General features: G+C 36.5%; 1 long non-coding RNA gene and 1 pseudogene across 1 annotated transcript; both read left to right on the forward strand.

The window, feature by feature from the left end:
• Positions 1 to 1,523: 1,523 nt before the first annotated feature.
• On the forward strand, positions 1,524 to 3,264 carry LOC147512852 (uncharacterized). Its single transcript, XR_015217276.1, has 3 exons — positions 1,524 to 1,606; positions 2,479 to 2,588; positions 3,016 to 3,264. It is a non-coding gene; the product is annotated as an uncharacterized LOC147512852 (long non-coding RNA).
• A 2,351-nt stretch (positions 3,265 to 5,615) lies between these two features.
• LOC147512853 (expansin-A11 pseudogene) lies at positions 5,616 to 6,767 on the forward strand (annotated as a pseudogene).
• Positions 6,768 to 14,867: the final 8,100 nt, after the last annotated feature.

A 14,867-nucleotide genomic window follows, 5' to 3' on the forward strand; every position in this document is an offset into this window, starting at 1 on the left:
TCAATAACCTTTTTGGCACAAAGCTGCATCATTTGCATCATTTGTTTCATCATATTAGAGTTTTGATCATGTTGATCTTTCATCAAGTTGGAGTTTTGTTGCATAATTTGATTTTGTTTTTCTCAACAAGGTCACTACTACTTTTGTCTGTAGATGGTTGTATTGGAATTAAAGCTTGTTGGCGTTCATGTCTTGATGTTGATAGTTCTGGGTTATGGGTACTAAACCTTCTATTCTGGTCACCTAAGTTCCCTTGTCCTTGATGTTGGAGTTAACCGGGTTGAAGTGTGATGGTTGTGGTGGTGTTTGTGCATAGACAAAGAGAGGATAGAAGTCGGAATGCTCAAGACTACAACCCGGACATTACAGCCAGTAGAAGTTAATGTTCATGGTGGAGTGGGTTGTTGTTGAGCAGAGATGGCATCTACCTTTTAGTGAGGGCATCGACAAGAGTTTTAAGCTTCGGGATCATATTTAACCTCGAGAGAAAGAAGGAGGAGGAGGGAGGGAGGAATCGTTACCTCCCCAATTGTTGTTCTTCTTAGATTGATCTTCTAAGAATTTATAAGCCTCTAAGGCTCCTTCTTAAGAAAACTACCAGGTCATGATATCTAGAACCTCCTTCGACGCATGTAAAAAGCCCTCGCTAAGGTATGAACAAAGCGTGTCTTTCTTAAGATTATGATCGGGCATTCAAATGAAAGATCGGTGAAAAGATTCCGGGTGGGAAAAGGATTCATGAGGATTATGGCGGTAAGAAATGAATATTTTTGAAGCATTTTATCCTGCTTCGAGGGGTGAGTCAAAACTGTTCCATGAACAATTGAACAAGATTAGCCCAAACTTGTTCTAGTTTTTCTAATTTATCGATATATTTTATCCATTCAACTATTTGACTTGCTTGTATAACTGAAGTTTTAGTTGCTTTACTCTTGAGGAAAAGGAGTTATTTGTTTATGGAGTTCTTGTTCTCTCTATTTTTTTGGCTGCATTTTGCATTTCATGAGTTTGGATTTAGATTGCCGAATCACGGAAGGAAATTTCGCATCCGCACTCTCTTTACGCAGATTTCAAACATATATTAATTGATTTTTGTTTGTTGTTTTTACGTTAGTAAGTTTTGATAATGGATGGTGTTTTTTTTTAATGGATGTGTGGTAGCACAATGACAATTTGATATTTTTTTCAATTTTTCATAAGTCTTTGTAGTGAGAAATTTCTTTCTCGTAGATGACACTCATGGAATTCAAATATTTTAATTAAATGAGCCCCATAATGAAGAGACAAGGCATTTTCTGTTTTATTTCATTATCTCATGCTCTCTGTTTTTCCTTTTGGGTCTGGGATTAATGATTTGCAATATCCAGGAAGAGGACATACACGCATTGAGGATAAAGGTTGCAAACATTGCTATTGAAGAAGGTCAAAATGCTTGAAATTGTAAGTCATGCAGGGTGATAGTAACTATTGAATAATAGTAAGCCTTCAATTTGTTTTGACCATGTGCACTTTATTGTTGGCAGTTTTTGTGAGTGCTTTGCTACTGGAATATATTGTGCTGAACCTTGTGCATGCCAAGGATGCTTTAACAAACCTGAATATGAAGGTATTGTTCTTGGAACCCGACAACAAATTAAAACACCCAATCCACTTGCGTTTGCTCCAGAAATTGTACGTCATGTGTCGGCATCCCCATCAAACAGTGGAGTAAGGACTCTATTTCTATTGTCTTAAAAAGGAGCATACATTTGCAAGATGTCCATATGTACGTCTTGAAAATATTGTGACTGCTTTCTGGTTTATGCTTGTTAACTAGCTAGTTGAAGTGGATCCGTATTTGTTACTCAAGTTATTAGTTCTACTGTCTATGTTATGTTACTTAAGTTATTAGTTCTACTGCCTATTCTTACTCCCTGTTGTGGCACCCACATAAAATGCACAACGGATCAGTAATTGTACATTAAAATTTGAGCCCATAATGAAGATCAAGTTAAGAGGAAATGCCTAACCTATATGAAACTTCAACCAAAAATGAAAATTCTAGAATGCTGAATTTTACCAACATAAAGAGTTTGGCTTTAACGGCATAAAGAGTTTGGTGAACGGTTAGATTGACTAATGTCGGTGCAACTAGAGGGAGTAAGTATAGGAGTATATACAGAGGGAGTCATGTGATACTTTATTGCTATAGTAATATTCGCGGTAATCATTTTTGTAATTTAATTGTCTTTATTATTGTTACAAGATTTCCATTTGCTTATGTATATGTATTGTTGTTGCTTCAGCCAATTTATGGCTTTGCCTCGGGAGATCCTTTGTGTTTCAAAAGAGCTGTGGGACACAAGGATTTGTTTTATATTGATGACAATTATTAAGGATGTTGAATTTAAAGATGTAAGATGCTCTTATTTTAAGAGTGCGTTCAAAGGCTTTCCATACCATTTTGGTCTGACGGTGTACTTTCTTTGGGGTTTGCAGGTGATCAAAGAACCTATACCAAAAGTACCACTTGATACAGCAGGAGCTGCCCATTGGTTAGCTATTGAAGGAGTACAACCTACCATTCCAGAAAATGCTCCAGTGGAAAGGTCCGTGTCTTAGTTTTTTGCATTTTTTTAGTTTTTCATCGATAAAAGATACTGCACTCATACAAACATAACTATTACAAGATCAATACCAAGATTAACCACAAAAGGTGAAGATCAAGGACCACAGCCTCATTACACCCAAAATGGTGTAGTGACTGCTTGGGACATTCCTCATTCTTGCATTATTTTCTTTATTTTTGGCAGGGTGCATTTTCTTTACGTTGGTTAGTATAATGATGTTTAGTTCTAGTTCACGTTAGCTAGTTCAATGGTGTTGAATTTTGGGATGGTTGTATATATGCTTAATCTAAGATAGTTGCAATGATGTTTAGCCAACCAGGACAAAAATGGTAAATATGCAGATGATGCCACTGGGGAAGTTGGATCCCTGTTATGTAGGCACCACTGATTTCTCTCTATCTTGTAGGATGAATAAAAAGCAGGTTGAGGAGGGAACTATAGAGGCTGTGGGCAATTAAGACGTCCCCACTCTAGTGTTGGGTGCTCCGGAATGCAGTGGTCATGTTAATTAGAGGCTAGGAGATGGAGTTTGAATGGATTTTAGTTACATTTCCGTGGGTGTAATGTTTTCATTCTTAACTTGAAGTGCATTGTTAGCTGTAAGAGGGGTCCAAAAGGAAGCTGAGAAGTTCTCAATCTCCAAGTTGGCATGCCATCACGGTAAACAATTACAGTCACTATATATCTATGTACTCATTGATTTAACTAAGTATCACATCCCTAATTTTCAATTTCAAATGTTGTTTATATATATAGGGCCTGAGCAATCAGACAATATACAATGCGGTATTCATGCGAGAAATAATGGATGATCCTTCTCCTCCATTGAAAGTGAAAACAATAAAATTTCACATTTTTACTTTAGTCATGATATCTATACCAACGGTGTTTTATCTTTCTTTTTATCTCTACCAATTGTATTTCATATATAATGTATATGTTGTTTCTTATATTTCAGATAAAGATTAATCTTGATCATGAAAATGCTTACACCTACAAGGAGAGAGATAGATGAAGTTTGAAAAGACTTCGTTCAGTTCATAGAAGAATGTATTGTGAACTATCCTCATGATGAACAACCACAACGCTAAGATGACGTGAGTGATCGACTTTGGTGAGATTAGGTTCTTCTTTTCATTTGGATTTGGATTTGGATTTGGATTTGGATTTGGATTTAGATTAGGATTAGGCTGATTTATATATATTAGATTGGGAATGTATTATTTACTTTATTGTGTTTTATGAAGAAGTACAAATATATATTGGTTATGTTATCCAGTTATCCAAGGGGATTGGAATGTTTTAATGGAATTAACACTTTATGAGTATTACTTGAAAATTAACGGATAATAATATTCAGGTATGTAGTTTATTCAGGTGTACGTGTAGTTTATTGCAGGTCCCCAATTTTGTGAGTTTTCATATATATATTCACATTTTTTTTTCTTTTTTTAATAAAAAAAACAATATATACATATCATGGTTTTACCCAAACCGTCATGACTAATGGTACTTTTTATGACCGTTAAAGGATGAATGTATAACTGTTTATTTAAAACCGTCACAAATGATATGATTTGTTGTGACGGTTTTTGAGCAGTTGTTACTGTTTTTTATGGTAGACATATGCTAGTCTGGAACAAATATTTGTGACGGTTTTGGGAAAAAAATAAATGACTCTCACTCCGTCACGGTTTTGGAAAAAAAAAAAAAAACAGTGACAAAAGACTTTTTGTCACTGTTTTTAACAGTGATATAAAGCCTTTTTTCTTGTAGTGTATTAAGTAGCATAATTTTCATCTGATAGCAACATGGTGTATGCTTACAAAAGAAAATTATACAAACAGTGAAGCAGAAACTAACATATAAAGAGTACTCAACATATTAAATTATAAATGAATATACGACTTTGAGGGTCGTCCTATTATTTAAAAAATAGATTGATGTGGTTTTTCATATAACTTAACCAATAAATGGTTGACAAAGGTGTTCAGAAATAGGGAACAGGAAAATGAGACTTAGATATAAATATAGATAAGATAGATGAAGTAAGCTCATGAGCAATCTCAAACTCTCAAATGCTTTTCTACATTGCTTGTGAGCAATCTCGATTTTTATCTAAATTGCACGACACGGATTGTAGGAACTCGGACCCTTAATATACATACCTGTTAAAACCAACATAAACATGTCCAAATGTGCCTTTTCCTAGCAGCCTTCCCTTCTTCCAAAACCCGAACCGGGACTTGTTGGATTTTCTGCTCTTCCGGACTTAATGGAACCCGAAGGTGAGGTCGCTTCTTTGTTAAATTTGAAGGAGAATAAAGAGAAGAATTTGGAGGAAGTGGCTTTGTTGTTTTCCGTCATCAAGCCCGACTTTGCCGATGATTCTCAGAAGTTGCTCCATTTGCCAGCGGATGCTTGAGGGATTCTGACACCACTCTGAATTCTAGAGCTGGGTCCCGGACTTGTCATTCTAGAAATGGGTATAGGAGAACATTCAAGACTACCCCGCATTGCTTTGCCAAAATAGTCGTCCCATATCACCTCCCATTGAATTATGTCCAGAATTTTGACTGAACCAGATCGAAACAGTGACTTAACCCAATAGAGCAACATCCGGATAAGGTTTTCCGCCCGGAAGGCAGAGCTGTTTGCTTAGGGCTGAAGCCTCTCATAGGACTCCTAGAAGGACTTGACATTGAGGCTATGCGGAGCACTTGTGAAAGCACCATGGTGAGGAATTTGTAAGGAGGGGTGCATAGCTGCTTAAAGCCCCTCGCCTAGGCGATGTAGATGGATTTTGACTATTGAACAAAGGAATAACTGGTTTTAGCGACTCTCTTGAGTTCTTTTTATGATGACAGGGGGATTGAGCCTTGTGCAATGGCTCTTCCGCTTGGGCAAGCATGTGGGTGTGGGGTGTAAGGAGAGGAGAACGGGGAATAATTGAATTAGCTCCATAAATCTTCAAAGCCTGCAGAGGTAATAGAGATGGTTGAAGAATACATTTATTATTAATTAAAAACAAAAACAAAAACAAATATAACTTTCTCTAGTTGCAGTTGTCACATGTGAGTTAATGTATCAACTATCAAATGTGAATTTCCTATTTATAGAGGAAGAAAGTGTTACAAACTTAACATAAGCCATCTTCTATCGTCTACCATTACATTTGAGTCAGAGAAATGGCAATGAAGATCGTTCTGGCATTGATAGTAGTGTATGGCTTGATATCCATTGTTGATGCCTTTTCGCGCTCGGATGGACAAAAGCCCATGCTACCTTTTATGGTGGCGATGATGCCTCAAGAACAATGGGTAAGGAAAAATTTCACTCTTTATATATACGGTTAAGTTTTTCCTTTCCTTATTTAAAGTCGAGAAAGACATGTAGCTCAATTCTCGGTTGTTTACGAGGAGGAGCTTGTGGGTATGGTAATCTATATTCCCATCGATATGGGACCCGGGACAGCAGCATTAAGAAATCTTGCTTTCTGTTCAACGATGGGGCTTCTTGTGGGCAATGCTATAGGATCATATGTGACTATAACGCAGATTCAAGGTGGTGTTTGAGAGGAAAGTCAGAATCACATTGCCACCAAAATTCTGTCCTCCAAATTTTGCCCAAACAGCGATAACGGTGGATGGTGCAATCCACCACTCCAAAGATTTCGATATGGCTCAAACTGCATGGGAAAAGATTGGTATTTACAGAGGCGAATCGCGCCCTCATCTCCAAAGGTTGGTTACTTTCATCTTTCCTACAATTGTTTCTTCTCTTGTATTAGCCTACCATGTAACTCACAATTTTGGCGTGTGACACTGCAGGTGCCATGCAAGAAGCATGGAGGTGTAAGGTTCACAATTAATGGGAGAGACTACTTTGAACTTGTATTGGTAAGCAATGTGGGAGGAAGTGGATCAATTCAGTTTGTGTCAATCAAAGGTTCAAAAACTGGATGGCTGACAATGTCAAGGAATTGGGGAGCTAATTGGCAATCAAATTCCTATCTCAATGATCAATCACTCTCCTTCAAGGTCATTACTACTGACGGAGAGACTCGATTCTTCCCCTAACATTGTTCCATCTGGTTGGCAATTTGGTCGACCTTCTCTAGTCGGGTACAATTTTAGCTCACCGGAGATCTTAAATTAAGAGGCGCTTTAATATTTTTTCAATGAAGCAGCCCACCACTCTTACATGCTCTACTTGATCATGTAAAAGTGATGAAATTTCTGTATTCTTGTTTAAAGTCGGATTGAACCTCGTGAACCAAAGGCTATCATAAACCCGATTAATCGTCCAAACCGAGGACATGGGTTGATCTCAAAATGGTTAACATATGTGAATTAAATCTATTTTAAAAACACAATTGTAGATTAGAGAGGTGTTGGTGGTTCTGTAAAGCATTCTAAAAGGATAATGATCATAATGTGGAGTCCTGGAATAGGTTGAAAGTTGCAACACAGGGTGACTGGATCAACTTCTCCTCTTCATCAATAGGGAGCTAATTCTGGTGCCTATCATTGTGGAAAAGAAGGTTCACGATCGGGATCGAAGCCATAGTTACTTCGAATCCATGCGGATGCACCTTTAATTAGATTCATCTATCAAGTATTAAATGTAAATTCTAAATCTCGACCTTAGTTTCTAGGTGCACCCACAAAATAAACAACAAATATAAAATAGAAAGAAACTAAATCATAAAAGGAGCGATCACCGATGGAGATATGACCTACATACCTTGATTCTTGAATCAACACGGATGGGTTCCATGTTTTGGTGGGAGGTATTAGGAACCATACCGGTCTATAGGATTGAAGGTGTTTCACATATGAAGTGCTTCCGTGGTCAACCATTCATGTGTCTGCATCGAGATATCTTATTCTCGCTACCAAAACAACGGAAAATCAATCGGAGTTGACTATATATATATATTTTTTTACCGTCTTAATGAATCATGTATAACTCCATCACTAAAATTTAAAATCAAAGTAATCAGTTTTTATGCTTCACGATTTTTCTACAAAATTAAAGTGGTTTCCTATCACACACATTGAACTCAATTATACATGCCACCATAAACTCAATATCAAAACATACCATGAGAAATTGCTTTAAGTTTCATACATGCCACATGCCACGTTACGTAGATAACCCAAGAAGCGATTAACCTCAAAGACCAATTGAGACACCTATATTGGCAAATAACTCATCTGGCAAACGAACGCGAGGCACTTTTGATGGGGTCCTATTTCAACAAAAAAGTATATCTATATAACCACTGGACTTTTCATAATTATTTCATTCCAATAATGGGAAATGTAATCATACATTTACTTGAGTGTTTACTAACCCTGATGCATTTGACCAAGCGAATTGAGCAAGCATACCAATAAGCAATGCAAAGAAAACCATAGTCAAGAGATGGTAATTAAGCCATTCAAATATCACCCGGGCAGACGCGTGGTTTCACTATATGGATCAAATCCATCCTTCTTTCGAATAAAAAATAATAATTGTTCGCCAGAGATGGAAATCATACCTTTGATCATGTCAACTTTATCAGAATTGCTTAATGCTTTTGACATCTTGGCGGCATCTTCATCAAATGGTATATTGGTAGTCACCGTCTTGGAAACCGAAGAGCTTCAAATGGCTGTTTAGAAACAGAAATCTTGAAGATGTGGATCCAAGTTCTCTGTGCTATCCAGCTTGACATCAATAAGTGCTGAAGACAAATTACTGGCCTTCCCTCCAGGTTGATCCTCATTTCCATCAGTCCTCACTTTAGTGTCAGGTTGCAAAAAGCATGGTGACGTGCTATTATCTGAATCTTGAAGAAAACGACTTCACACTATCTACTTGATGTTAAAACATTTGGTGCCTAAATTGGGATGCAACTGGATCTTAATAAATTCTACTAAAGATTTATGTACACCTGATTAACTTCCAATCTAGCTCCCAATTTATTATTGACTCCAATTGAATTTTTGTCGGCCAAATTATATATTCAGCAACTAATACATAAATAATCTGTCACCGTTTCATGTGTTCTAGTCATGATCATGCGTGATGGGACTTAGACATTTGGTCTCCAGTTTCTTTCTATTAAAGAAAGGTTTCACAATCCATGCAACTGTCCATATGAATTAGAAAAAATGTCTCGCGACTTTCATAATTAATAAAATGTGAGTATCACGCATCATCGAGTATCGGTATCATTTCTGAGACTGCAATCGCAATACTATAGAAGTATCAATAATCATAGCTTTGATAAACATATACATAGTGTGAGTTTCATTACATCCCTCCGGTTCATCAACAATATTCTTGCAGTTCACATCCCTTCGTTGTCTTCTATTGTTCCTCGGTGTTAAATTACCTTGGACTCGAGATTCATGGCCTAGACATGAAATTGAGTTTCTTTAAATGTAGCTAAGTTAAGTATACTTGAACCTTCGGTACATTCAGATCAATAATACACGATGCCGGTATCCACAAATATCAGTTAGTAAATCAATCTTTATAATCAAGTAAAGCAAAAGTAGTGCTGAAATGAGTAGATATATAAATCTCTTTCTAGCATGATGAAGGAGAAGTCAAAATCTATGTTATCAAAGACCAAAAATATTTCTGTGATGAGATTGTATTCATCGCCAAAATCTAATACATTGTTTACATCCATTGAATTCAAATGTGAATGAAAATGTGTTGATGGATATTTACATTGTTTACATCCATTGTTTGTGGAATCAAGCTCATCGGCTGTGTCGTTGTATTCAAATGTGAATTCAAATGAATTCAAATGTGAAATAAAAAATTTCACTTTTGAAACCAAATTGGTTAATTATTCAACTTCCGAAACCGAATTCTAAACCCAATTTCACTTCCAAAACTGAACTCATTAATTATTCTACTTCCGACAACGAATTCTAAACCCAATTTCTTGGTCATTGTTTTTGATTTCTTCGATTTTGATGTTTTGATTTATGGAGAACTTACTGTGTTCTTGACATTGGTGGGGCTTGATATCTGATAAGACAAAATCTTCTTTGCAGCCGAGGGCCTGCCGAATAAGGAGTACCAGGAATAAGCATCAATTTCCAAAAGTAAGATCCACCATCACCTTGAAAGCTACAGCATACAGGCTACAACATACTCAAGAAAGAAATAAATATACAACTTTCATTTAGAACTTTCTTTCATAAAGATTGCACTTTCTTCACTCATAACAAAGCGCTTCTGCATCTTCCAAGGAAATTGAGAATGATGATTCCTCGTAGTAAAAGCGATATTAATGCATTGTTGTCCGAGGAGATGAGTGGAGAAATTATGGCGGCGTTTGTTGCTTTGCCTTGTTAGGCAACATAAATATATCTTATCAGTCAGGCACACAAAAAAAATCTTGTGGAACATGAAAGTGATGAAGACGACAACGAAGACAACGAAAACGGGAGGAAAAAAAAAACGAACCTGTTTTATGTGATTGCCTGCAAAAGGAAATCAAGAACTTCATGGACAACTTTGATGCTGAGAGAGTTCTGCTTTAGAAGAAACAGTGCTAGCATTGGATCGATGGTTCCATTAGTGTTTTTTTTTTTTTTTTTTTTTTTTTTTTTTTTTTTTATGGCGAAGAGTTTTGTTTTATTATCTTAATTTGTTTGGGTTACGAACAATTGAAATATGGAAAAAGGGCGTAGATTTATTTTTTTTAAGAAAAATCTGATGTGTCAGTCTCAGAGAAAAAAAAGGGGCTGACGTGGGTCACTGGGAGCATTCTCAACTACTCAGTATTAATGGTCTTTGATGGACTGTTAAGTCGGCCTAACAGTAACCATCATTTTAACAAACTAATCGTTGTACAATAATAGCATTCAGTCGTACTGCTGGTTTAACCAGGGATATGAACAATCATTTATCTGTACATGATTATGTGGCCAGGATCAATGGGACGACATATATGTTTCTTCGTTATCTTTAATTTGTATGTCATGTTAAGTTTATGTTGATTTTTTTTTTCCTCGACACTAGCTACCCAGCAGTGATTGTCCGATTGAGTACCAGATCAACAGGACCTACGTCATGGGTCCATGTAACTTAATCTAAAGTCTGTTTTAAAGTGAAGAAAATCAACATAAATGCTGGAGTATTGGTATCGGTTGGCGTAGTTGACTGAACGTGTTAGGGACCAAGAGCAAGCGTTTTGCCATTATAGTTGCTGCTTTGATCAATTTGTCGCTGATAGACGTGTCAACAGATGGTCGTTCACCTCTAGTAAGAAGTAGTTTAGCTATTGGAAGTTGCACTCTGATTAGGTTTATGATACAAACTCAAAGAGTTCGATGGTAAGAACATGGAATTGATTGTTATCAACCTGGCCAGAATTTGTTGTCTTGCTGTAGTGGGTAGGATGACTAGCATCATACGTTATTCATACTTACATTACTAGCTCAGCCGACGACCTTGATGTATTATTATGATGTGTGAGTTATTTCTTTTTAGGACTTTGTCATCGGATTGTGAATGGCGTCACATCGAGTTTCTATCTGAATGTGATTGAATGGGAAAGTTGTGTTGATTTGGCAAATTCAATTCCAGAGAACTGTTTTTAAGACTTTTGAGGTACATAGTTGTTGTGCGGAGGCTCCTGTAGGTATGCATTTCATGCCCATGGGTCATTTGCCTCATTGGATTGGCACTTGTTTGGCTGCGGCTATACTCTTGGACCATGCCAACTGCGAAATATCCATGGTATAGGCATATAGCGGAAGCTCACTAAAGGCAGCCGAATTAGCAAGCGGCAGTTTTTCACTTTGTATATTTTGTATGTAATGAGTTAATGACAGTTTTCAGAAAGCGTCTGCTGATTTATCTCTTAAATGTGCTTATTGTCAAAATTAAACTCTTACATAATTACTTGTTACAAGTATGGAAGTAGCCACAATTACGATTCCTATGGGTTGGTTGGATAACATGAAAATAAGTACTTGGATTAAAAAGGGAGAACAGGTAAATTTTATACTAGAAAAACTGCATCGCTGTGAGGTGTGAGCGGAGAGATGGTGAAGAGAAGAAGAAGAAGAAGACAGGAGAAAAAGAGACAGAAACGGTGAAGAGAAGATGAAAGAGGAGAGAAAAGCGAGTGAAAGAGAGACAGAAACTGACCAAACTAAAGTTGCCCCCCTCAACGCAAGAGTTTCTGTTAGCTCACGGATAATGCCATGTAACAGGAATTCTCAGAATATCCATCCCTAATAACAAAGCATCACAAAGAAAATCTAACTACTTTGGATAACATTCTTAAGTATTCTCAGTTAGGTAACCATTGTCAATCAACTGAAAAAGAATAATACCATGTGAGGCAGCACACTTTATTCCATCAGAATTGTTATCACATTTGAAAGGATTTTGAAAGCTACCAAATCAATAAGAAATAGGATGAGCTCAAGCTGACATATATGAAATGTTGTGCCCAAAAACTATGGAGCACACCAATCCAATCCAACAGAAGTGAACAACCAATATCAAACGTGGTAGAAACAACAATCCACAATTATGGTATATGAAATCAACTAAATAACTTCTAAACAATGTAAATTACTCACCAATTCAAACAAACAACCAAGAGAATATAGACAAAGATTTACGGTTTTAGCTTGTACCTAATCCAAATCAAATAGAGAAATTTCTAATAGAGAGAATATTCAAAAGAGTACAATAAGCTCTCACCTTGATTCCAAAGAATCCCCAAAGTTTCCCAAGAAGAAACTCACAAATCTCTCTGTCTCTCTTCATAATAATCTCATAATAATGTTTTCTCAACTCTACAACTTTCAATGGCGTAGACAACTACCAAAAAATTTGGGCATAAGCAAATGAAGAAAAGACTCAAGTTTTTTTTTTTTCTTTCAAAGCTCTTTCAAGAGGCACCAAATCCCAAACTTTAATTAGCAACCAATTTTGTCTCACACTTCTCTCTTCTAAACCCTAACTTTGTTTTAAAGTGTAGCTTAAATTTCGGTGGGTTCATTTCGGCAAATGGTTGCCAAAATATCAAGGTCCATTTAGGCCCATCCCAACAATTCTCTACCTCGGCGAGAATTTCTCAAATTCGAGCCGACCAATTCATTACACCAAACCAAACTGACCAAAGCGCTACACCCAACCAACCAACAAACATCAAAGAGAGAACTAACCAATCCAACCATCAATGTCCCTAAGGATTAGGGGTGACTTCGGATCGGATCGGATAAAGGACTTTCGGAAAAATTTCCAATTTTTTTCGGATGACAATATCCTTTCTATATCCGATCCGATTATTTTTGGGATGGTAATTTTTTTTCCGAATTCGGAAAGTTCGGAAAATCGGAAAATTTTCAGAAATTTTGGAATTCACAAAATATGGAAATAAATCGGAAATTTAAAATATATAATCTGATTCTCTTTTAGAATAACCATTTTTTTATCCAGTTAATACATTTATTTAGCAATCATTTTGAAATGTATTATTTCAGTAAACAACTTAGACCTTTTAACACGTTCATTCAGCAAATTTTTTCATCATGTTAATGCATTAATTTAGTAAATAGGAATATGGGATAAATTGAGACATGTACTAGAATGACAATATTGATTTCTTGAAGTTGTGAGAGAGACAATGTTCTACTTCTTTAGGGTTTTTATTTGGTTTGTAAACTATATGTAGTTTTAATTTAGTAACTATATGAAATAAACTGCTATATGTTAAAAATTTGGAAATTAATCGGAAATCGGATCGGATCGGATTTTGAAAACACATCCAATTCCGATCCAATTATTTTTCGAAAAAATTGGATATCGGAATTTAGGATATTGAAACACAAATATTATTGCCAAATTCAGAAAAATATCGGATCGGAATTCGGAAAAATTGGGTTTTCGGAAGAAAGAGACACCCCTACTAAGGACCCAACAATGACTGCACCACGAAATGGTTACCTACGTACCCGGTAAAGGGATTAAGCCTTCGTAGTTCTTCCATACCCCCAAAAAAGGGGTCAATCAACAATCATGCCCATATCAAACTTCAACACAAAGGGGTCAAAAGTACCAAATATCATCTCCACTTCCATGTCAACTAGAGAAGTTCCAATACCATCTTTCGGATCATAAGATGTTTTAATTCCATCTCTAGGATTTGGAGATATTCCAATACCACGAAACCTCGTATGGTTTCCAACAACAACAAGTGGCTTCGTAGCTACAATATATTCATGGACTTGAGTATTTTCAACGATAACAGTGGATTCTTTACTTTCACTAGCTGCATACCCAACCAATTTCTCATAACAAGGAGCGGCATCAATCTCCACTTCTTTCGATATCTTTTCCACATCCGAATCAAAATGCCTAAATTAAACAATCTTCAGTTTCTTTCCAAAGCCACAACTTTTTCTCCTAGTAGCATTTCCAACAATCGAACAACAAGGAAAATGATCTCCACCTGCCCCAACCACACTTCAATTTAGAAAGTACAAGCTCTCTCGTCGTGTGCCTCTCATTACTACACATGCACCGGCAACAACCTTTAGAGTTCCGTCAGATAAAACAATTTTCAACCCACAAGACTCTAAAACACCCAATGAGATGAGATTATTTTTCAAATCAGGAATATACCTGACATTAACCAAATTTCTAATTGTTCCATCTTCTAACTTCAACAGAATTGTTCCAACTCTACCAATTTTGTAGACATGACCATTGCCTAACAAAACATCACCAACTAACTCCTGAAAGTTAGCAAACCAATCCCTATTGGAACACATATAGTAGGAGCAACCCGGATTCAAAATCCACTATGACGTGGAGCAACCAATAGAAGATGTAACCGACAACGACAAATTTTCAACCACAATCTCATATTTACAACAACGTGCACGATTCAACTTTTTCTTCAATTTGGGGTACTTATTTTTCCAATGTCCCTAACGATGACAATATGCACATTCATTCTTCGCAAGAGCTCTTCTACTTCTCGACTTCTGCCTAGAACCAACCAAACTATCAGTGTTTAAATAGAGGCGGTCCTCTACATTCCTTCCCAAGTACTTATCTTCTAATGTCTTGAACATATCCTTCGTAAAGTTAAGGTTTTCGAAATGACATAGTATTTCCATTCATTTGAGAGATAGTACCGGATAACATCACAAGTTTTCATGTTCAACATCTCCTAAACGTCTACTTTCATATCTCTTGGCTTATCGCCAAGAGCAT

The sequence above is a fragment of the Coptis chinensis genome, chromosome 3 (genome assembly GCF_015680905.1).
Source record: "Coptis chinensis isolate HL-2020 chromosome 3, ASM1568090v1, whole genome shotgun sequence".
Taxonomy (NCBI): domain Eukaryota; kingdom Viridiplantae; phylum Streptophyta; class Magnoliopsida; order Ranunculales; family Ranunculaceae; genus Coptis; species Coptis chinensis.